We start from the raw sequence: 25289 nt of genomic DNA, 5'->3' as shown, positions 1-25289 counted from the left end.
CGATTCTCTATTTTAAACAGATGCATAGTTTAACACACCAAGCTTTTATCAATATCTAAAGTTTTTAATGTCATAAATGTGCTTACTTTTTGCTGGTTAAATGATCCATTCTATGCTGCATTGGTCACAATTGTACCCCAGAGTATACTGCATATCTGAAATATTTCCATCTTTTGTTTCAATAACATTTGTAGGAGTAAAACTAACCTCTCAAAATATGTGACAGAAGGATTTCAAAGTAATTTCAGCCTAACCAGGATATTCAATTGTATTTTTTATTTAAAATGGATGATAATATATTTTGAACATTTATCTTTAATTTTTTACCAATAAGCTAGTTCTAACAATCTAGCCTGTAAAGTTTTAATTAAGTTTAAATTATCTTTCAGTAGAAGAAAAGGATTTCAGATTCATACATATCCTATTGCATGAACTTCATATATATATGTGAGTGTGTGTGTGTGTGTGTATATATATTATATATATATATATATATAATAAAAATAGTTCATCATACTTATGAGGTATTCAGTGATGACTTTCCCCAATGCATTATGAAGATTATCACCTACTTCACTGATAATTGTGTTAAATTACAAATTATGTCATAATGGTCTGCAAAACTTCTTGAAGCTTATCTGCCACTATAAAGTATGTTGCATTCCTTCTTTACATGAGAGTATTAAAGAATTAAATATATCAATGATATCAAACAAATAAGCAAACCTGACTACCTAATCTATATTTTTTTAGAATTTGGAATATCAACTATTTATTTTATTTTGCAGTAAAACCAAGAGTTCATTCAGTCTACACAAAACTTTCCTCCTTTAAACCAAAGAACCCCAGCATGTGTAGAATCTGCTCATAGTCAGTTTTCATCTTATCCCATAATTAGTGCAAAGAAACTAAAATTTAATACATTAGTTTTTACATAATTCATATCATATAACCTACTTGACTTTCAACTTTTTTTTTTTTTTTTTTTCAGGACAGCAACTTAGGAGCAGTCATAGAGCACAACTTCCAGATTGGACAGAGACAGAGAACTCAAGGAAGAAGCTGCAAAGAAAACACACACACACACACACACACACAATACAGCTGAATTGCTAGCTCCTTGACATGCTTGACCATGTGACAAAGAGCATTCAAGAGTCTTTTTAATACACTTGGAGAACTTGAAGGCTTTAATGATAAAGACAGAAAATCATGAATACAAATAAAAAAGATACACTTAGTAGCTGAGAAAAACAAAGTCAATCATGCTTAAGATGATCATAATGAAAGTATGATAAATTGCATTGAAGAATGTAGAGAAAGGGACACAAGATGTGAGGGGATGTAAAGATGCTTCCTATTTTCTAGTAGGAAGTTAATAGATGATGCCTACAAATTATAAATCAAGAGGCAGCAGGAAAAGTTTCTTACTTAGAACTGTGGACGTGGGGATCTGAATAAACTGCTAAAAGTCACCTGTCAGTAGTCACTTGTGGTTTGGTGAAGAATGGAGTTGTAACAGGGGACTTCTGATTTCAGGAAAAAGTTTGTAAGACATTTTGACTTGTAAAACTCTGCAAGTGTATAAAATAATTTAATAAAAGATGCTACTCTGATTTAGTATTATGATTCTTCATTTTATCAAAATTTTGATCTAAATATCTGCTTCACACAGTTTTTTCTCTAAATATATGTATATGTTAATCTCCATAAGCTGTTAAAACTTAGTTATCATAACTAAATTTACTATAATTTTGAACCATTCGTAAAACTTTTAAATTTTTACCTGAAAAATCAACTGATTCTCATTCTGTGGGTCTTTGTATTTAAAGTTCAAGAATTTTGACATTTTAAAGGTTCAATAAGGGTTATTGCTTTTTGTGCTTATGACTTTAAGTGGCTCAGAAGACTTTAAATTTTCTTTTTAGAAAGTCACCTCACCTCTGAGCAGAGAAACCCCTACCCCTTAGAGGGAAAGCTTTTGTACAAATTTCAACCAAGAAGAAATGAGGTTAGAGTGGAAAGTATTTGGCAATGATAAATTTTAGCCCTTGCCAGAATCAGTTATTGTGCTTTAAGTTTGTAAAATTTCATGTTGTTATGCTTAACATAAAATATAATGATGTTCTTTGGATACATACATTAAATTTTATACTAACGCAGGTAAAAGCACAGATAAACTTGCCTTCATCAGCTTGCTCACAAATTCTGACTATATCTTTGTTGAGATTTCATTTCCTATTTTTTTTTTTACTACAAAGATCATAAAAGCACAAGGCAAACAGCTTAAACCTGAAATGAATTCCATTCTGTTTAGTGACCTGAAACTTTTCCCTGGGAAATTTTTACTTTGGCCACATGATCCTTGCTTGTTCTTTAGTCTTCCATAACCTGAAATCTTTCAAGGATTCCCATCCTTCTAAATGAAAAATTATTCTGAAATTCCCACTGGAAATTCTACTTGGGGGTGCCTAGGGAAAAAAAAATACACACACACCTATACATGAGAAACTGCCTTGAGTTATTCTGGAGCAAATGACACTTTGTATTTAAAATGGAGAAGAGATTGCTTTCTTGCACAATACCTATGCTCCATGTAAATCATACCCTCTGACTGAAGATTCACTGCAGGGTTCACATTGACCTGGAAACAATTCAATCTACAGGGATCAAGGCCAAGGGGAAAGAGAGATATAGCATAAAAGCCAATTCATTATGCTAGCCATCGTTCTCAAAATGAGTGTACAGTTGCAATCAGGTTAATATAAACATCAGGGTCACAGAGGCCACATGAAATTGCAAGGGACAGAGTGACCTGCTTTGTTTGGGTCACATCATGGCAGATAGATTTTCATCTTAAGCTGCTTTGGCCATATATTGTGTCAATGCGGGCTTCTTTTCAACAGGCTACCTCCCCACGGTGCCTCTGAATCCTCTATTTCTAGAGAGTTCTTGAAGGCACTGGGTTTAGGTCCACCCATGCCATTCCCACACTCGTGTTGTGAGCAGCCCTTGGGAGTACATAAAAGTGATTTTAAGGATCCATCAGATCCAGTTTGATTTCCAGTCTCTGAATGACTCCAGCCCATATAGTTTGATTTCATTCAACCATACCCTGTACCCCCCACCTCCATTGGAGGCTTAATTACCAGAACCACTTCTGCCTAAAAGATGGAGTGTCTGAACCACCTTGAAGTGTGTGAAGGTAACTCTGTACCACCCTCCCTTTTTTCTGGGAGTCACTTCAGTGTAAGTGAATTTCAGCTCAGACTCAAGATGATCCTCAGTTGTCCTTGCTCTGAGAGTCTACATTTCTGTGACTTATCCAATACACCAGGCATGCCAGGTCCAGGAACTTGTCTGGATTTTAACCCTTGGAGACATTAAAAGAAACCTCAAATACAAAATATTTAAAACTGCAGTCATGATCTTTTCCCCCTCTCCAAATAAATCTTTCTGTTCACTTATGTAATTGGTGACATTGACTTTTGCCTCAATCAACTGAACCAGAAACTATGGTCCTTCCCTTGAGTCCTATTTCTTCTGTTCCTTATTCTTCACATCCACTTAATCACCAAGTCTTGATAATTCTTACCCTATCCCGTTTCTTCTATTAATTTATACTCCTATATACTTCTATTAATTTATATCTCCCTCCTATACTGTTGTAAAATCTTCTTTCCTGCTATGTTCATCTTGCCTCCAACCTTTTCTGACTCTTCATTCTGTCAATATAAATCACAAATAGGGTGATTACAATCTTGCCATGGCTCCCTACTGCCTCAGGATAAAATTCCTTTTCCTCAAGAAGGCCTGAAAGGCTCTTCTGATCTGACCTGTCTTTGTCTCACCTCATGACTTTTGTTCTACCCACATGTTCCATTCATGTTAATGCCTTGTAGATGATTGTGTCTTTTAAGAAAACTCCTTGTGTTTTCTAAGCAAACCAACCAATCTCAGACCTCTGTGCTTTGCAGGTGTCCATCCTTGAGTCCCTTCCCAATCTGGCTGGTGGGTATCTAGTCTTCCTTCAAAGGCTATTAGGCTTCACCTCCTTGTGGGTCTTCCCAACACACAGAGTGAGGCTCAAGACAATCTAATCTTACTGTCCCGCTAGGTCATTTTCTTATGTCTTATTTAGTCTCAGGTCACTGTATTCAGGCTTTTCCTGTTGCTAATTTTCTGAAAGTACTTTTTCTAAAACCCCAAATGACTTTCATTCTGCTAAATCCATTGCCCCTTTTTGCAGTTTAGCTTACTTAGCACAACTGCTGTGTTGGATTTTGTGGATTATGTTCTTGTTTTGGAGCTCTTCCTATACTACTGAATTCCTTTCTCCTTTCCTTCCTTCCTTCCTTCCTTCCTTCTCCTTCCTTCCTTCCTTCCTTCCTTCCTTCCTTCCTTCCTTCCTTCCTTCCTTCCTTCCTTCCTTCCTTCCTTCCTTCCCTGCCTTCTCCTCTGACTAATCCCCTGTCTAATCTTCCTCTGTCTATTCTCTTACTTATTGACATTCTTGGGCTATATTCTTATCCCACCAGCTTACTTACCACCTCAATCTTATCACATTTATGAATCTTACACATCTAACAGCCCACTAAATTTCTCCATCCAAAAGTCAGACAAGAACCTGCCATCCTACACACTGAGCTATCTTTCCTTATAATATCTGCTTGACACCCCTACTCCTTTAGGAAATCAAAGTCTGTCCAATCATTCAAAATAGTTTTCCTTGATTTCTCATTTTTCCTAAGTCACAAGCAATCACAAGGTCCTGTACAATTGTCCCCCCAAATATGTGTTGACTCTATTGTACCTTCTCTGCCCTGTGGTACTTCTTGTTAGACTACTGTGCACACTTGCAGCCGACTATGTGTCTTCCTTTGGACCTGTAAAATCCCTCCTCTCCAGAACTTCCAGAAACATCTATCCTCAGCATATCACTTCCACATCACTCCCTTACCTACATTTCCTCAACAGTTCCCTCTCACTACAAGAGGGTAAAGTCCACACTCATTAACATCTCAATATAATTTAGCCCCATCTTCCTTTCCTATGTCATCTCTTCCACCATCCATCCCATACTTAATCAGCATCCATGGTGCGCCACTTTTAATTAGCATGCCCAATATGGAGCTTTATGTCTATGCTTTAGTTGACATTAACACCTCTCTCTGAAGACTCAGGAAGTCTTATTTCCAATCCTATTGCATTCACCTACAGATTGGATCATTTTGCTCTCTTCCTTGCTTTTTCCCATGAATGACTCATTACTTCTACTTGTGTTCTAGGCCTTCCCCTTCTTTTCTCCTCTGCAATCTGGCCTCTGAAATTATCCCCTGCCTTTATGCACTGACACGATCTCCAGCTCCACTGCGTATTTCCCTTCAGCCTCCACATTGACTTCCTCTTCCAATGTTTTTGAAAGTCTTTCTCTGATTCTACCTGCATCTCTTTTCTTTCTTTCTTTTTTTTTTAAGACTTTATTTATTCATGAGAGACACACACAGAGAGAGAGACAGAGAGACAGAGAGACAGAGACATAGGCAGAGGGAGAAGCAGGCTCTGTGCAGGAAGCCTGAGGCGGGACTCGACCCTGGGACTCCAGGATCACACCTTAAGCCAAAGGCAGAAGCTCAACCACTGAGCCACCCAGGCATCCCTCTTTTCTTTCTTTTATCATTACACATATTGGAAGAGTGTGCCTTCAATTCTCTTACCTTCTGCTTAGCTCAGCCCACCGCAATGTCATTTCAAATCATAACCCATAGTTGAAACTGTTTTCTTAACATCCCCAATTATCTACTGACTTTAAACTCAAAGAGTGAATTTTTGTCCTTATCCTAGTCAGTCCCCCCAAATTAATTGAGATAAATGCATGCTTCTCTTCTCTGATATTCTTTTTACTGTGGTTAAACTACAGACATCATTCTACTTCTCTTTCTGTATCTACCAGCCTGCCTTCTCCTCCTCCTTCATTTACTTGACTTCTGCTTGTCCCAGACACAAGAACCCCACTAAGTAACTATCCCTTTTCCTACTCTCCTTTTTTTCTTACACTGGACCTTCAGCCATCATTTCACTCCAAATGAAACCCAAATGTGTTTCTTAACCTCTACTTATTTTTTTTTCTTTTGGATTTCAAATCTTTATTTCTAATTACCTATTGAGTATCTCTCAGAATCAGAATGGACAAAAGGATCTAATTAAGTCTTACCTTGTTCTCTTTTTGTTTTCCTGTGTCCTCCATATCAACTCTTTTAGGCCTTACATTCATCTTTCCCCACCTTCCACATTCAGAGGAAATCCTAGTGTTGTCAGTCCTATGTCCACACTGCCTCTTACACCCTTTTTCTCCTTTTCATCCCTGTTGCCGTGATACTGGTTCACTGCCTCTTTTTTAAGCTTTTACGATTTTATTTATTTATTTGTTTGAGATAGAGAAAGAGTCAGAGAAAGAAGGTGCACATGTGTGCACATGCACATGAGCACAAGTGGTGGGAGGGGCAGAGAGAGAGAGGGAAAAGCAGAAACCCCCTAAGCAGGGAGTTGGATGTGGGGTTTGAACTCAGGACTCTGAGATCATGACCTGAGCCACTTAACTGTCTGAGCCCCTAAACATTATATTCTTTTAAGCTTTTTAAAATAGATGCCTCATTGGTATCCTTTCTCTCTAACCTATTCCATCTGTTGCCATCATTACCGTTTCCAAAAGCCACAGTCTGTTCACATTTTCTTGCTTACAGATCTGTTTTCTTTTCCTATTGTTAATAAGATCAGATTAAAACATAAAAATTTTAAAGAGATCACTTTGTCATCATCTGGATCAATCTCTTTTATGAGCCTTGATTTTTTTCTAATTATATCTCAAAATTATTAGAACACTAATTGTTTCAGAACTTGATCTTTACATATCGATGCTATTTCTCTGTCTAGGAATAGTAATTAGGCAGTTCTGTATGCCAGATTCTATGATGTGTATGGAGGATACATAATAATTAAGAAAAAATCTTCCCTTAGTATTTATAGAGATCAGTTCTAGAGCAGAGAAGATAAAATAAATACATAACCAAGTAAGTAAGTAAAAAAAAAAAAAAGCATGCTACATGCTATTCTAGAGGAAGTGTGAGATTTTAAATGTACATAGTAAGGCGCCTTACCTCATGGTTGTGGTGGTAGTGATGATGGCATGTTGGGAAAGTTGGTTACAGAGGCAGGTGCTATTTAAACTGAGTCAATTAAAAAAATAAATAAACTGAGTCAATTAAAGATGGGGAGAAATGGGTGAGTGGGCTGATTCTGGGCAAGAAAAAATGGCCACACATAATATAACAACTAATGATGTTCAGTATAGTGATTGCACAAGATATGAAGGGGAGAATGCTCACTCTGCTGAAGTTTGTTAGGCAAGAAAACACTAGATAATGAAGTACCTTGGACCTTATACAACAAACAATTGGAAGTCCGTTTTAAGCACAGGTGTGATAGAATCATATTTGTATTGAGGAGAAACATTTTGGCCACAGCGTGAATGATAAAATAGAAAGAAAAGACCAGAGGAAGTGGGAGTGCTCAGGAACTGTTGCAGAAATATTTGGGAACATGGGATGCCTGGGTGGCTCAGTGGTTAAGCGTTTGCCCTTGGCTCAGGATGTGGTCCCAGAGTCACGGGATCGAGTCCCACATTGCACTTCCTTGCAGGGAGCCTGCTTCTCCCTCTGCCTGTGTCTCTGCCTCTCTCTCTCTCTCTCTGTGTGTGTGTGTGTGCGTGTGTCTCATGAATAAATAAATAAAATCTTAAAAAAAAAAGAAATATTTGGGAGCAGCCACTTTGGCCTTACTAGATTCTTTGTTACATGAACAGAGAAAGGTGGATTGGTTATGAGGAATAAAAATGAGGATTTAGTGATTGCTTTATTGTTAGTGGTATAAGATTAAGTAGAATAAATGATGGTCAGAGGTAGGGGATACATAAGTCTGGAACTCAGAACTGATCAGCTCTTGAGACATAGATTTGTAATTCATTAGCATATAGGATTAGTGAAAGCTATGGAAATCAATGACATTGACTTTTAAGAATGGTTGAAAGAAGAGGGCAATGGTGGTTCTAGGAAGGTCAGAAAAGCTGTTTCAATAAAGAGGGAGTCCAACATAGTCAAATGCAGCCAAGAGGAGAAATAGGATCGTTTGGGGTTGGGGAAGGGAGCATTCAGTGTCAAGGATATCATTAGTGAACTTGGTACAAGCACTTTCTGCAGAGAATTGAGATAGAGGCTACTTTGCTTTGTTCATTAACATGCCTTCATGTTCATCTCTTGACTGGGACAGTAGGCAACAGTCTTGGCTGTGCACTTGGTGGTGGTTGTGGGAAGGGGCAAAGACTACAGGCCACTAAACACTACTTCTCTTTTTGACCATAAGTAAAAGTCAATTTTGACATTTCCATTTTTTGAACTCCCAAGTAGCCTATGAAAGATAGTGGCAGCAAAGCCTCTTCTAAAGCGTGATTATCTTAGGCTCTCTGCCATAGCTGATTGTCCCACACTCTTCTAAGGATATAACTACCTGCTATCTCCTTTGTTGAAATTCCATTCATTCTCAAGAAACATATCAAATTTCACTTTCCCCTAAAGACATCCTTCCCTCACAAGAGAATTATTGTTCTTCGTCTGTGTTCTTAGAGGATTCTGTACACAAATTCATTAAGTGTTTAAAACATTCTCCTTCATAATACAGTTATATATGTAGGCCTGCTTTCTTTCCCCTCTTGGGACACTGTCTTATTTATCTTTGCACCCTAGATTTCACTTAGTAAATTGAGGTATTTAATCCTTGTTTATTAAGTCAAATTGAAATGTTTACATACCATGGCTTGTCTAATTACAATAAATTATTTTAAAGGTCCAGACTTAGGAGAACTACATTTTTGTGGAGAAAAGAAATAAACACGAGACAATTGAAATTACTTTTGATCCTATCTCGTACTATGATGGCTACTACCTTCAAGTGTAGTTCTAAATAGAGGTAGAGTGCTACTCTGTGTCTGAGAAAGGTTTACCTAATATTTTCCTGCCTGCAGAAGGAAGAAAGTCAGAAAACAGTATTTTGTGACTATAGCATATGAGTGGTATCCCTGAAAAGTATGCAGTAAACTTGAATCTGCCTCTAAACTGGATTTGCTTTGGATAGACAGCTTACATTATATGACAGATACAAGACTTGCTTCTGGAAGTGATGGTCTAATTTACCATCTTCACCTTCAAGAACGTTTTGGAGCTGAATCTTGCTCCTATAAAGAAATGCTAAGCTAGTGCTTAAATGAAGTTTATGTTTCCTGCCAATCTTCTGCCTTTAAAAATATATAATTTTATTTACATGGTCTCAGACCTAGAAAAGTAATGTTTAGTACTTTAAGCTGATTATTGCGAATGAAATGTGGGATTTGTGTCATGGTTTCTCGGTAGTAGGGCAACATTTGAAATCAAGTGTCAAATGGATTCTCAATGTGCATGAATATCGACTAAAAATTTATGTGACTTCACAATGTTGTCAATAGCCGTAAAGAAATTGTGAATTGCTTAGATATTTTTCCTTTCGATCCAAAATATTGCCTTTCTGTGAGCAAACTGATACTTGGCAGACTTGATGAAAATAAGTAATATTGAAAAGTGCTTCGAATTCTTGAAATGCACCCACACTTTAATTGCTATTTGACCCCATTCCTCTTCTCACCAGACAGAGCATAGAGCAAATGATATGATGGATGTCAAATGCAGATTCATAATTCACCACAGTTAGGAACACTTATAATCGTGCATTTTCAAACTCAGTGAAAATGCCCAAGCAGATCAACATCTCATTCAATAGAGTATAGATATAATGGACTGTTTTCTTCAGTATATTCAGTGAAGCAGAGTAAGGGCTAGACTCCAATTATTTCTTATGGTGATGGAGGTGGGGTTTGTTCATAAATGTAAATGGGGACATGAATCAAATGTGTGTCCTCTCTTTTTGACAGAGAGAGAGAGAGAGAGAGAATGAGAGAGACTGTATTTGAAGGACAAAGGGAGATGATTCTAAAGAAGAAGCTATATTTACATATTAGAAATGATGAAAGTTTCTTCAAATGTTACAACAGGAAGAGAGAGTGACTGAAAAACCAAATACTTGCTTGTGTTAAGGTCTTGATAACATATTTTACTGAGTTCTCGGTCACTAATGTTTTAATTAGAATATGAAGCAAAAATTCAATAAAGTGGAATCATTTCTTCAAACTAACAATGAAACTTTGCTTATATCTGTTTATAGTGGAAACTGGCCATAGATATGTTAGGCATTTTTAAAAACAGTTCATTGAAAGTTTTCCATGAATAAATGATTCCTCCCCCCACCCCTGTCTAAATTCACTGCCAAAATATTTGGGACTGGACACCTGGGGCACTTGTTTCCTTCTTGGGGCCAGGCATCCTTCTCATTTCACATACTGTTGACCCAATCAATTCCATCTGTTATAGTCAGAATCCACATACAGTCAAATTCAAAGAGAACAAATTTGGCATTGGTGTCCAGGGCTTCACTTCCTGCTTCATTGACCCCCACTGGGCGGGTCCCTGCTAAAGCTCCAACTTTCAAGGAGCTGAGAGATCTTTGAGGCTCATCTTGAATTTTATCTTACTGGTACTTTTCCAAAGTCAGTGCATTTTATTCAGGCTCTGCCTGGGGCATGAATGACTCTGCTTCCCATTGTAGGATTTCTAAGCATGGACTCCCATTCCATGGGCTTTGGAGGCAATGTGAAGGAGGACCACCAGTAAATCAATCTCTCTCTTCTAAGCTTTTCTTGGAAAGACCGTCCCTTCCATTCTATTTGTTCCCATTATTCAAACATCTCTGCGTTCTATGTGGCAAAACAACCCTTTAGATCCAATGTGGTTACCTAATCCCAGGGTCTTTTCTCTTCTTTCTTTCTTTCTTTCTTTCTTTCTTTCTTTCTTTCTTTCTTTCTTTCTTTCTTTCTTCTTCTTCTTCTTCTTCTTTTTCTTTCTTTCTTCTTTCTTTCTTTCTTTCTTTCTTTCTTTCTTTCTTTCTTTCTTCTTTCTTTCTTTCTTTCTTTCTTTCTTTCTTTCTTTCTTTCTTCTTCTTTCTCTTATGTGTGCACACAATTTTTATGGTCTTCACCTCTGTTACTATTGGGCACACAATTCTGCTGAAGCCACAGTTATTTTGCAAGTCAGCGAGGACTTCTCCAGCACCGGGTTGGAGTTCCATGGGCAACTTTGCTCTAAATTCCCTCTTAAATGGAAAAAAAAGAAAAACATGGACGGAAGGCAGAGGAGCATAAATCTTGCGAGTTGCTTTTCTGAGACCGGCCAGAACCAGCCCTTAAAGGAAGACACTGTGCGCTGCTGGCGGCTGTAGTCTTCTCATTTCGATTTCAACAAGTAGCCCCAGCCAAAGGAGCCTTAGAAGGTAAAAGGGGATCAACCAGGATGTTAATCCAGTTGTGACTTGGGTTTGGGGTGCATTTTCTTCAAAAGCTCCCCCCCACCCCAGGCTATGGGGCCCTGGGCTATGTGTTGTTGGGTGATTGAGTGCCTTTGTCCTGACGGGAGCTTTTCATTTTGTACCTTTTCACCATTGTTTTTGGCCGCAGATCAAGCCTCACATCTCCTGGTCGTGGAATTCCTTTCCGCAGGCCCCACTGCAGGCTCAGGCCTCCGCGTAACCCGAGCCGCCCCCACCTCCCAGCAGACAGCACATTAAAGGGAGGTCTGCGGGCCAGCTGCAGAGACAGGTGTTGCGCTCCCTCACTTTACACCCGCCCCCATTTATTTGTCCTAAGAATTCCTCTCCGGGGGCTGTGGAGCCCCGCCGATGGGGTCGGGCAGACTTTCTAGTTGCGGGGTGCGGGATGCCCGCGCTGCACCTGCTCGGTGGCTTAGCTCGCTGAGCCGGGCTTGCAGAGGCAGCGCGGTCCGACCCCCCGTTAAGGAGCCAGGGGGCCGCGGGGCCGCTCCCGGTCCACCCCACGACGTGTTTACCGACTCGGATTCCAGCCCTGCTCTTTGCCGAGGGCTGACTCATGCTGCTTTCTGAGAAACTGGAGAAGTGGAGAAAATGCGGTGATTATTGTCCTTTTCTCGCCCGTGTTGCAGGGCCCGTGAAAACCAGGCCCGGTGGAGTCCTATCAAATTTAAGGCCGGTAAGGGCAAATCCAGATCAATTTTTAGGGCGCGATTATCTAAATGAGAAGGGTCGGATATCGCAGGGCTTGCTGCAAGCTCTGCTGCTGCTTCGACCGTCCCTTTGGAGGGGGTCGGGATTTTCCCCGGAGAGTGAGTTTATAGGCTGAGGAGGTGCCAACCTGTGGCCTGTCTGGCCTGGATCACCATGATCCATCATGAGGTCTCCTCGTCGTGGCAACTGAGGAAGCTGGAGGCGCTTATTTCTCCTCCTAATCTGAAGTTTAGCTGTGAAAATCCCTCTTTGAGGGGCATCAGTTGTTGGTGGTGGTGGTGGTGTTGTTTTTCCACAAGCCACACCTATGTTCAAACCCTCCTGGGTCTGCTCACCTGGGCTTGGGTAATCTGGTTCTTTCTTCTCTCCTTTGCAGGATTTGAGGTGATGAGGAATGTTTTCCATAATTAGACCAAAGACTGTTGAACACAAATCAGTATTGGCCATCGTTAACGGAAGACAGCTACGTTTGCTACGTTTGTCACTTAGGGAACGTGTAATAAGTAGATCCTACCCATGGGTGAAACCATAAGATAATGAGAGGACTGTGACTTACAATACTTCCTTCCTGGCACTCAGAATTGTCTCTTTCAAGATGTTTGGATGGGACACGGGCCACATGGGAGAGAGTATCCTGTTACTGTCTTCCCAGACTCCTGGAAGCTGGTCTTTAAAGAAAATGGTGCATTCTTCATTTAAACCCTGGCAGCATGCTTGGACCCTGCCTTGCTTTCTTCTTGTAGGAAATCAGATTACCCAGGATGGTAGCAAGACTTCGGAAGTGGCCTTCCACCACCCTGTCACTTGTGGCCTTTTGAAAACACTGTGTTTCTCCCATGCTTGGAAAACCCATGCGGCCGCAGAAGGCCCAGCATTCCAACCATACACACTGCCAGACACACTCAGTGCACATGGAGTTCTTGCAGGCCTTGATGGCTACACTGTGACATTTCTTCTGTGCCTGTGCTTCCTGCTGCCCTCCTTTCTCCCTTTTCACTGGGTTAATTCCTATTTTCCTTGTAGCCCTACATCAAACCCCCCAACCTTTCCTAAGCAGTGCTAGACACTTCCTTCTCACTTGGTCTCTTTCCCACACATCATTTTGTCATCATGTGCCATGTGATTTTTTTGCTCTGATCTTTGTTTGCTTTGGATCATTTGTTTTATGTGTCTCACTAGACCATGCATTCTTTGAGGATCAGGATGGTGTCCTATTTATTCACCTTTGTGAAGGTAAGTCATTCTTCACACCCCCCACCCCCGCCTATCTTCCATGCTGCCACCTGGCAGTCCCAGATGCACATAGGTGCTCAGTTAGTCTTGGTTACATTGACGAGTGAAGACATGAGTGGATAAAGCCATACTTATGATTGATCTTAAAAGGTTTGGGAGGACCAAGGCAGTCTCTAAATCTGTGAAGGGGACAGTGAATGCGGGGCATGGAGAAGAGGAGGCTCCTAAGCCCGTCTTCTGGGACTTTGCACTAACCGACTAAAATGGACTAGTGTCACCCTTCACCCATCATCTTCCTTTCCATCTATTTACTGCTACTGTGTTCAGGAAGGGCTCACGATAAGTGTGACAATGTAAGATGTTCATAGCATGTCATCTTACCTCCCCTAAAAATTGCTGACTATGGTCCATTTTATCTAGTAGTTCACATTTACAAGTAAAAGATTTACCTTTGCTTCTAAATAAAATGCGGATTAATATATTGGTGCACCAGAGACACTTATCAAGGCGCATGGTGCTTTTCTTCTTGGGCAGAAAGTAGTTATTTTTGATCCCATGGTGTTCTTGTGCTGGTCTGTTTTATCTTTCTTCTCCCTCTGATCATCTCACAGAGCTATAGTCAAACTATTCCAGCAATTTTCAGGAATATTCAGAACAGTCATATAGAAAGGGGTGCTATGAAATCCCAGTTTTACAGGGGAAGAAAGAGAAGCTCGGAGGTCAGTAACTTACCCAAAGGGCACAAAGCAGGCCAAGTGACAAAGCTGGATTTCAAGCCCATTCAGCCTGGGTCCAGAGTCTCTGCTGTCAACTGCCGTGATAAGCTATCTCATACTCAGAAGTGTCCACACTCTATGGAGGACAAATTATTTATAAGGAGGGAAACCGAGCAGATAATTTACTGGATCCCTTGGTAATGCTCCATAAAAGGATAAAAAGGAGAGAAAATTAATAATTTCACTTGTAGTTCCAGACCCTGGTAAACTTGTTCATGTTCATATGCTCTGTAGCTCAAACTGAATAACTGAGTACTTTCTGAAGTAAGTAACCAGTTCTATGACTTGGAAAAAAATCTCTGACTCCACTTAACTCATGCAGAGGGCCATGGCATGAGGCCTAAATGCCCAGGAGTTTAAGTCAAGATACACTTACCTAGTAAAACTATTCTTTTGTTGTTTTACTCTTTTCCTTCCTGCTTGGAGAACTTTTAAAGTTTAAAGCTATCTACAAAATGTCATTTTGTCCCTAGAAAGCCGAGGTCATAGAGATACACGTCAGCTGTCAGAAGAGCCGCAAAGGAAGGTGATATTCTTTTATAATGGTTTCTGAGAAGAGAGGCCATCAGAGTGAAATCCAGTAATCCTGCATTTCTGATTTCATGTCTACTGAGAATGCTCAAACTTGAGTGCAGACCTTGGTAGAGTACTGATTGCTGAAAGGTAGCTCTGTCTCCTGGGGGATCTGGAATGAGATCTAGTAGAAAGTTTCATTCAAGTTGAATGGAAAACATAAAAGAGAGTGTTCTATGGGACTCAGAGGTCTGGCAATGATGGATTTACTCCATGTGTGAAAGACTGGAATAAGTGTTCTTCCCACGGTTGATTTATTAATTGGTTTATTAAGAAAGTCCTCCAAGTTAATATTTCACTACCTGCTTGAATAGAGTTATAAATTCCTAAGTAGAGAGTCCACAAATCAAATACAAATGGACACTCTAGTGCCCATCAAATGATGTTTTAACATGTATCTATATGTTTAGCTATAATCTAATAATTCCCTGAGAGTATTGTGCCTACTTTGAGTAGAATGCTGCATTTCAATTTTATTTTTAAATTTAGATATTTCTAAAGATGACCTGAATTAATTTATGGGGAAATTATTACACTCCTTCTTGGAATATGCCTAAGTCTATGGCATGAAATGCACCCATTTCTGAAAGGATTCCTTTAGTAATACTCTCTCATTTTATGAGATTCCATGGCACCATAGCATGACTGAATAAATTACCTTCTGGACACAGCCTAATTTCCCATAGTCCTAATTCTGAAAGATTTTTCAGATTTTTTTTTTTCAGTAGGAGAAATCTTGTAAGATTATCAAATTCATGATTTTACTGATGAACAAAATTGTACCTGAACTATCTTAAAAGTGCTTCTTTTCATTAAAAAAAAAAAAAAAAAAAACTATAGCAAATGAAAGGCATCTATTATATAACTCCCTGGAGTGGATCCCTCTCCTGTTAACTCAAATTTTCAGGAAGCTTGAATTCCTCCAATTCCATTTTAATGCCCCCCCCTTTTTTTTTCTCTCTCATTCTGTTTCAGTGGCAATGAAGAACAGCTGGCCACCATCCTCTGTGATAATAACCTTCATATAGTGGAAACTTGAATGGTTTTGGACATGGTACTCACAAAAACATCTCCTTGCACATGATGTAGCTTATTTGGTATTTCCCCCTGTAAATAGCTAGATTCCTTATAGCCAACCCTTCCAGCGACCATCAAATTTTGGCTCTGTTCAGCATAATGCAAGCATTTTCTGCCCTGTCTATTCAGGAATGTCTTCCGAGGAGGTTACACAATCAAATTTATTGTGTTTAATTTATGACATACAATGTAAGAAGAATGGAATGCTTTTCTGCTAGGATTTGCATCGATAATGAAAGGTTACCATAGTACCGGTCTGCTTTTACCAAATTTGCCAAATTCTGAAGGGAATGCCAATTAGAAGGCGGTCATGGTTCTCGCTGCGACAGATTGAGACCAATACCTGGTGGCGAGGACCCGTGGCTGTTGGCTGGACCCTACTTCTAATTGGGAAAGAAGGCAAACTGCTAGATCGAATAGTGTTTATGAAGTGATATCAATCATTCCAAGGAATATAGCCACACCCCAAGAAAGCTGAGGAAGTGATTCAGTCTTTCTGAGGTCATCTTTTCTATTAGTATCAGGGTAGCCAAAAGTCTGAAACCGGCTCACATTTTGCTCTCTTTAGGAAAAAACAACATTGATTTTAGAGGCTTTTGTTATGGAGGCCAGGGGGATTTTCCCACTGCCGCAAAGAGGAAGCTGGGCTTGGATGGGGAAGCCAGACATTTCTTGGCCTGAGTTTCTCACTTGAATGGGATTCCAGTTTGCCCCCTCCTCACCTCGCCAACCCCCAAGCAGCTCGAGGCCCCACCTCCTCCCTTGGACCATATGGGGAAGCTGGCTCAGTGGCTGTTATTCTACGGACTCCAAGTTCACGCAGCTGTTCATTCCCTGCTTAATGCACCGGTAATTACAGCAATGTGCTCTTCTCTTTTTCCAATCATGTAACTTTTTTTCTAATGGAAAATGATTTGTTTTTAACAACTTCCATGCATTTTGTTCTTTAATAAGAAAGGGTGTCTTGTGGTACTGAGGGATTGAATTCTCTATAAAAAGCCAAAGTCTCTATATCAGTTTCCAGCTCCATAGGAGGGCTCCGTGGGACTAGCCAAAATTGGGGAGGGGGGGGACTTAAGTGGGTGTAACTAACTTGATATGAATAGGTCAGTTGGGAAACAAAGCAAGCTCATCGCCTTCTGCACATGGAGGTGGTGAAAGAACATTTTTAAAAAATGCGAAACTGGGAAAAATCAAAAGTACAAATTGAGCTCTTCTTTCATGATCCAAATTCATGCTCTCACAGGATTTTTAAGACAAATATCTGAAGAGCTTTTCACTTATCTTAGTTCTATCTTTTGGAGCATGTAAATTTTCTGCTTTGATGGTTGGGTTTGGGTGGAGGACTCAAAAGATAGCAAGGGATGCTTCTTTCCCTTCAGCTATGCCAAGCTCTGGGGCACAGATCAAACACGTGTGTGTTCACATTATCATTTCATTTGTGGATAAAATATACCACCCTTGGAATCTCCACCCTTGCAGCTCCCTAAATGGCTTTGGGAATCATTGCAAGAGGATCATTTTTAAAGCAAAACTTTTCCAACTCATTAGAATACTTCGCGTTGGAGCTTTTATTAATATATATATATATATATATATATATATATATATACACACACACACATATGGCAACAGTTGTAGTGAAGAAAACCAAATCAAATCCCTGTGTGTAAATGAAAATCCTAGTTCTATACAACACATAAAGCTAATTTGATCAGAAGGATAATAGCAAAATGAATGTTCCCTTTATATGAAAATTCAGAATTCAAAGAAGTTGGAAGCATGATAGACTATGCTTGCAAGTCGAATATCCCTCATTTGACATTTTAAGGATTCAGAGAATTTAAGATTTAGCTGAAGTTATAAAATAGTTACTCAGAGCCCCAAATCCTTCGGTGCTAAAATGTATCTATATCTTCGAGGGGCATTAATTTTATTACTTGCCTATTCCCTTTATGCTAATAACAGTGAGTAACAACCTGATTGTCAGAAACAACCTCTCTTCGGCTCTGCCCCTCTTATCTAGCTCCCCTTCCAGAAATCTTTTGGTTTTTCTTAGAAATTCCTTCAGAAATTTTATGACTCCAATGTGAGGAAATTTAAAATATTCATACTAGAACTTGGAAGTAAATGACTTCTAAATTTATAATAACATTGGCAAAACAATTGCTTTCCTTCGGAACCACTAGAGTCACAGCAGCAGTCAAGAAGTACTTTTGTTCTTCTGAAGTCTTTAGTTAGAAGCTCCATGTGTGGCCAACTACAGAGAGGGGGTCTGTGCTTCCTCCTCATGGACCTGGCTCATGAGTCTACATTTGATTTCACCCTCTAGGAAATCATTGTTTCCAGCTTTGTAAAAAGTAAAAATTCTATTTATTATATTTCAGCAAGCTTGGAGAATTAGGATCATCGGAATTAGTAGCAAGACTCTAATCCAGGTGTCCATTTTACCTCATATTCTATTTCTTCAGATGATTATATCAGTACCTTTGAGAAGATTTTATTTTTAAAGCTTTAAGTTATTTTGATAACCATTAGACCATCAAAACTATAAATATGGTCTGGTGAATGTCAACATAAGTAGTTGTGTGATAAATAATTGTCCTCATCCTACTTACTCAGTCAGAAAATATTTTTTTTAACTTTTTCCAGCTTTATTGAGGAATAACTGACAAATTTGTATACATTGAAAGTGTACAATGTGAAGATTTGGTATATATTCTTTAATTTTTTTTTTTAATTTATTTATGATAGTCACACAGAGAGAGAGAGAGAGAGAGAGGCAGAGACACAGGCAGAGGGAGAAGCAGGCTCCATGCACCGGGAGCCCGATGTGGGATTCGATCCCGGGTCTCCAGGATCGCGCCCTGGGCCAAAGGCAGGCGCCAAACCGCTGCGCCACCCAGGGATCCCGGTATATATTCTAAAGGATTACCATAATCAGGTTTATTAACACATCCATCACCTTACAGTTACCTTTCATTATATGTGAGGTAAGAATTCTTAAATAATACCTTTTCTTTTGGCAATTTTAAAGTATGCAATATGGTATTTTTAACTGTAGTCACCATGCTGTATGTTGGATTCACAGGACTTACTGGTTTTCTAACTGAAACTTTGTATCCTTTGACCAACATCTCCCCATTTCCTCTATCACTAGTTCCTGGCAACCACCGCAACCACCCTTTTATTCTCTGCTTCTATAAGTTCAATATTGAGTTCAAATTTTTTTTTTTTTTTTTTTTTTTTTTTTTTTTAGATTCCACATATGAATGATACCATGCAGTATTTGTCTTTCTCTGTCTGGCTTATTTCACCTAACATAATGTCCTCCTGCTTCTTCCTTCAACTTTATAGTCTTCCGAGAAGATCCGAACAATCAACAAATTAACCAAGTATACATAAAATATCAGGTGGTGATAAGTTCTATTGAGAGAAACCCAAAAGGAACTCTAGAACATGTTCCCCAGGAGCAACCCAGCTTATGATGACAAATAACCTACAAATAAATGAACGTCTGAAAAGAAGGGATTGGAAAAGCAAGTCCTGGCATATTCAATCAGGGAATATTATGCAACAATGAAAATGAATGCGATACTCAATGTAACATTGTAGGTGGATCTTAGCAATGTCAATATCAGTGAAAATAAGTTCATAGATATTAAAAACATCTGATGCATTTTTCACGAAGTCAAATTCATACAACCAAACCATATACTTTTAAGGTGAAACACATAGATGTGTTTAATAATATAAAATAACTTTTTAAAGCTGTTAATATAAGATTTGGGATTGTAATTATTTTGGATGAAGGGAGAGCTTTCATGTTGCATGTTGGACTCATTCATTTAATTGTGTTATTTTGAAGGAAAACATGAAGGAAGAAAGGAAAGAAGGAAGGAAAGAAAGAAGGGAGGGAGGGAGGCCTTCTCATGAATTAATATTGAGTGTATGTCATGAACCCAGGATTATGATTAATCTGATTTTATGCTCCTGAGGTAAGGGTTGGGGAGAGTTATGGGGTAGTTGTTTGTAGTTTGTTTACTTGTTTTTTTGATAGAGTTGTTAAGGAAGTTCTCTGTAAGGAAATGACATTTGAGCAGAGACATTAATGGAGAGAAGCCTAAAGAACAAGGGTACTGCTGTAGCAGGGGGAAGGGGGAGTAAGAGAGAGGACCAGCAGCAGGAGGTGAGTCAGGGAGGTAGCAGAAGCAGGTCATCTTGGGCATTATAGGCCATGAAAAGCACTTTTACATTTACTCTAAAGGAAACGGAAGCCACTGAAAGGTTCTGAGTAGGAGTAACATCATATATTGTATATTTTGAAAGGAGCAATACATAATGCAGTAGTTGTAGTAGTTGTCCTGCTGTAGTGTGGGAATGAGTATACCAGCATTTTTCTGGCATAGTTTACATTTTGGGCTAGATAATTCTTTGCTGTAGAGGGTTTGCATGGTAGGATATCTAGCAGCATTCATGGCTTCTTATAGAGCTATAGCAACCCCAACCCACTTGTAACAACCAGAAACATCTGTAGACATTGTCAAGTGTCTCCTTGGGGCAAATTCTTTTCTGGTTGTGAATCAATGGAGGGCACCAAAGTTGGAAAAATATAAAAATATAGAAGCAGAGAGAGGAAGTAGGAAAATCTAGCTATATCCACTGGAGACCAGAGCTGTGACTAGGATAGCAGTGCGTGTTGTCCGTCCCCCTTTTCTTTTTCTATATTTTTTTTACTTTTTTATAATTCTCATTTTTTACATTTTTATAATTCTCATAAATTTTATTCAGCTTCAATGAGGTATAAATTACAAATAAAACTGTAAGATATTTTAGGTGTATGTCATACTGATTTGATACATGTAGACTTTGTGTAGAGTCTTCCCATCTAGTTAACACCGCCATCACCTCACATATTTACCTTGTGTTTGCGTGTGTGTATGTGTGTGTGTGTGTGTGAGAGAGAGAGAGAGAGAGAGAGAAAATATTGAAGTTCTACTTTCTTTGTAAATGTCAGTAATACAATACAGTGTTATCAATGATAGTCACCATGTTATGCATTAGATCCTGAGACCTTATAGCATCTTATAGCATGGCCTCCTCTTTTCTAAACACACATTTTCACAGCTTGGGTTTATACCCACATGCCTGGAATTTCTACAATTTGAGAATACTTGGAAACCCCCAAAGATGTGATGTCAAAAATTCATTCACATGCAAAACAAATATTTTCCAGGTGCTCTAGAAACGGTATATTTGAGCATGAAATCATCCATATGGAGGTTCTTTAAGAACTAGATCTTAAGCTATCCATTTCTTCTTCCATTGGTTTTGTCAAGCCTGGTGACTCATTTTCTGACTCACAACCAGATGAGTTCTGAAGACCTGAAATAAGGACCTCGTCTCTGCCTTAGCTTTGGTCAATCTGAAAGTAATCTTACTGACAACACTTTTAACACAGACCCCCATATAAAGTAAATATCAGAGGCATACTGCTCATCCTTAAATGTGTACTTCTGAGGGCAAGTTTCTTTCAGAAGGCACAGGAAGCCATGACAGAGATCATCAGAGAATCAGCTTTGCACCCAAACATGGTAGGGCAGAGAGTCAGATGAGAATTGTGTTTTGTGCAGGATGTTGAGCAAAAAGACCAGGTCCTTGACATCAGTATCACAGGACTTAAGGAATATTGTAGAGCATGCAACAGCAGAGCCAGAGAGCAGAGTTGACAACAGGAGCCTTGAGTGCTTTCCCCTGAGGACTGTATTCTGTTCTCACAAAGGCCAGGCATCTGAAAGGTAGAAATGTAAACACAAGGACACTGAGCGGCCTTTGGTCTGAGAGTGAGCCACACAAGCTTCTAAGTAAACAGTTTGAGGATTTCAGAGTGGTATTAGGAAATGGTTTTATAAGAAAGACAAATCATCCAAATGCAGAAAATGCAACTCTATGGAAGCAAATCTAACTTCCTTCTCTTACAGGGATACTGTAATTAAATCTTTCAGGCCAGAGGGTTAGAAGCTCCTGCTGCTGAGGGTCTTAGCTCGTGCTCATCACTGGTGGTTTACCAGATGACATTCTATGCCAAGTCTGACATGCTAAGGTAGCCCTGCCTTGAAGAGGAGATCACAGTGCACATGGGGGAAAGAGCCTGGATGAGATTGTTTTCATCTGCAGGGCTTAATTCTTCATCCCTCATATTCAAAGCCAAAATCAAAAGCCCACACCATGCTTGATTTTTCCAAAATAATGACTAATATAACACCAAAAAGAGCTGTGTCAACACACCTTTGAGAAGTAGGTGGAAGGGCATATGTCGTCATAGCATAACAACAAGGAGTAATTATACAAATATTAAATGTTATTGCCACTAGCTAGAGTAGCTCTATGCAATGAACTGACTCAAGCAGAGCTCATAGTGTGATCAAAATGCAGTTTTACCTTTATTTATCTATTGATTTATTCAGCTGCCCACTCATATTTCAAAAGTATAATTACTGACAGTAATGCCATCTATCCTCAATGAAAACCCCAAGAAGTCCTTGAATCTTCTACTCATTCTTGGTCCTTTGGTAACTTTATATCATGCAGTCCTAATTTAGAAAAATGGAACATCCTACACAAAAGATTAATCAAAACTGTAGCTCGTTATCCACAGCAAATATAAAATCTTCCTTCCCAGCTTGGATCTGCTTCAGACTGGAAACAAAGGGAAAATGCCAGTGTAGGCAGGGCATGGAATACATCTGATGCATCTCTATTTTTCATAGTGCATCCTTCTTCCAACAGCCAGTGTCTATTTCTCAGGTCGCAGCAGTGGGGAAGACAGAGGTGGTCTTGAGCTCGGCTTTCCTTAGCATGCTTCAAGTTTTCTGGGTTTAACAGATGATTAAGGTTGAATTTTTTTTTTTTTTTTTTTTTTTTTACTTCAAGAGTCTTCTGTACGGGTGTGCAGAACAGCCCACTCCTAAAATCCCCTCGACCTGGGTGGATGCTTTCCTCATTATGATGGTAGACTGTAAAGCTTTGTGATTCGTAGGAACATGGCATTCATTTCTATCTTCCCCCATAGGTATCCTCAGCCATCTAGTTGGCCTTGTTAGAAGGACTTGAGGGCTCCACCTTAGTTCTCTTTTCCGTGTCACATGGGTAAGTGAGACACATGTGCACTGTTACCCCAAAACTCTGGAGTATAAGCAGGTCCACCTCAGGGCAACTACACCTGTTCTCCTGCCTCAGGCTGCCGTATCCTCCTCACTCATGAGTCAAGCAGAGCCCACATTTCACACACGTTTCAGAGCTATCTGCGTCATCATGTGGTCATCCCTAAGTAGGCTTGAAACAAACAGGGTATCCCCAGCCTATTTCCTAAGGTAGTTTTGAAGTATGTTCTTTTTCTATCCCCTCCGTAAAAACTTTTTTTATTCTCGAAGTTAACAAAGAGATGCAAGGATCATGCCACAGCTTCTGACCTATTTCCTTTACAAAATCTGTTTATGGTAAACTCTTTCACACATACTTCGCTATCTGATGTTAATTTTCTAAAGATCTCATTCAAGTTCTGTCAGGAAAAGCCCCCATTTTAACTTTCTGTTGAATTTGTGAAAGAAATTGTGCATACATACAATTGTAAAGAAAAGAAAGTTGATTTTCTGTGTTCTCTGTCCTTGGCCTTCCCATATGCTCATTGACACATCCACCTCTCATTTTTATTAGTTCTTTTCACCAGAAAGGATAGAACTCATGATGCCTAACACAAGACAGTGCAATCACCAGTACCACCATGACCTCAAGCAGTAGACTTTCTAAACCTTTTATCTCCACTAAAATTTTTTATCACAAGACACTTACTCAAAAGACCCACCACTGCACAAGCCAGAAGACAGCTCTTGAGTGTCCCTCTTGTGCCAGCACTGTGTAGAGTTCTAACTGCAGAAGGTGACAAAAGCAGTTCCCTGTACCAGAAGAGTTCAAGGTTTTATTCTAGTTATTTTTATTAGAATACAAAGCAATGCATGGTTTTGCCAATATGTTTGATCTAATGAAAACTTATTTTTTGTAAGAGCTGGGTATTTTATATATTTATATATATATGCAAAATGATGTTGGTCAGAACAACTAAGCTTAAGGATTGAGTGGAAATATATGGAGTGGAACAGGGAAGAACATGCTCCTTTAAGTCACAGATAAGCCAATGTCCCCAAAAGGATCCTTGTTTACTACAAACCATGAGAATTTTTAACTCCTTGGTATTTGTATTTTCTTTCCTGACATAACATCAAAGACATGAACATTTCTACACAAACCGCCATTTGGTACAGTTCATCAGGAAGAGCTGTATCTACTACCAAGTGAATTTTATATCTATCTATCTATCTATCTATCTATCTATCTATCTATCTATCTATCTAAGATATCAATATCATGGATTATATTATTACTATATTGTATCAATATAATGGAATATACTAAAAATCACTCTTTTAAGGAATTGCTATTTACCTTTTAATCCCTTATATCATCTTAAATTCCAGCATTAGTAACTCAGAAAATTTAGCAACCACTGGCCCATTCATTATTAGAGAAAACATTATAATCTCATTTGGATTGACGTATTAATTGTTGATTTTAAGGTTAATGGTTGACATTAGTTTCCCTTAACCTCCCAGGATAACATTTGCATTTTATGCAAAACCCCTAAAATGTCCTTAAACCTGAAGGACTTGGTTAGATAAACAGTTGAGCAATGATAGCAAAGCCAGCTATGGAGATTTTTTGATAGAATAACTATGAGTATTAGCTAATCCCCACCCCTCACTCAAGAAACACATCTAAATCTTATGTTGGTACTTTGGGACATTGACACAAAGCATCAGCATAAAAATGAAAACCAAGCTTCTTTGAAAGATAGCTCTTGAGTGTGCCAGGGAGGGAAGACTAGAGGCAGAAGCAGACTCCCCACTGAGCAGGGAGCCTGATGCAGGACTTGATCCCAGGACCCTGGGATCATGATCTGAACTGAAGGCAGATGCTTAACCAACTGAGCCACTCAGGTACCCCTAAGTTGTTTTTTTGTTGTTGTTGCTTTTATTTTTATTTATTTTTAGATTTATTTATTTATTCTGGGGGGAAGAGGCAGAGGGAGAGAGAATCTCCAGCAGACTCCACACCAAGCAGGGAGTCTGATGTGGGGCTCAATTCCACAACTCTGAGATCATGACCTGAGCTCAAATCAAGACTTGGATGCTCAATCTGTTGAGCCACCCCAACACCCCCAGGATATTGAATTTTTAGGATATAATATTTTTAGCTTTGAGTCCATTTTCCACTTTGAGAAATTATCTCATTATGTATTGCTGAACTAGGGACAAGATGTCCAAAACTTAAAAAAAAAAA

At 39.1% G+C, this 25289-nt stretch overlaps 1 long non-coding RNA gene across 1 annotated transcript in view; it reads left to right on the top strand.

The window, feature by feature from the left end:
- Positions 1 to 12618: 12618 nt before the first annotated feature.
- The window catches only part of LOC144296115 (uncharacterized), a 65261-nt gene continuing 52590 nt past the window's right edge, over positions 12619 to 25289 (top strand). The window contains exon 1 of the long non-coding RNA XR_013363273.1: positions 12619 to 16742. This is a non-coding gene — a long non-coding RNA (uncharacterized LOC144296115). The remainder of the gene's footprint in view (positions 16743 to 25289) is intronic.

Source organism: Canis aureus, chromosome 24 (genome assembly GCF_053574225.1).
Source record: "Canis aureus isolate CA01 chromosome 24, VMU_Caureus_v.1.0, whole genome shotgun sequence".
NCBI classification, from domain to species: Eukaryota; Metazoa; Chordata; class Mammalia; order Carnivora; family Canidae; genus Canis; species Canis aureus.
This window is presented reverse-complemented; position numbering and strand designations above follow the sequence as displayed.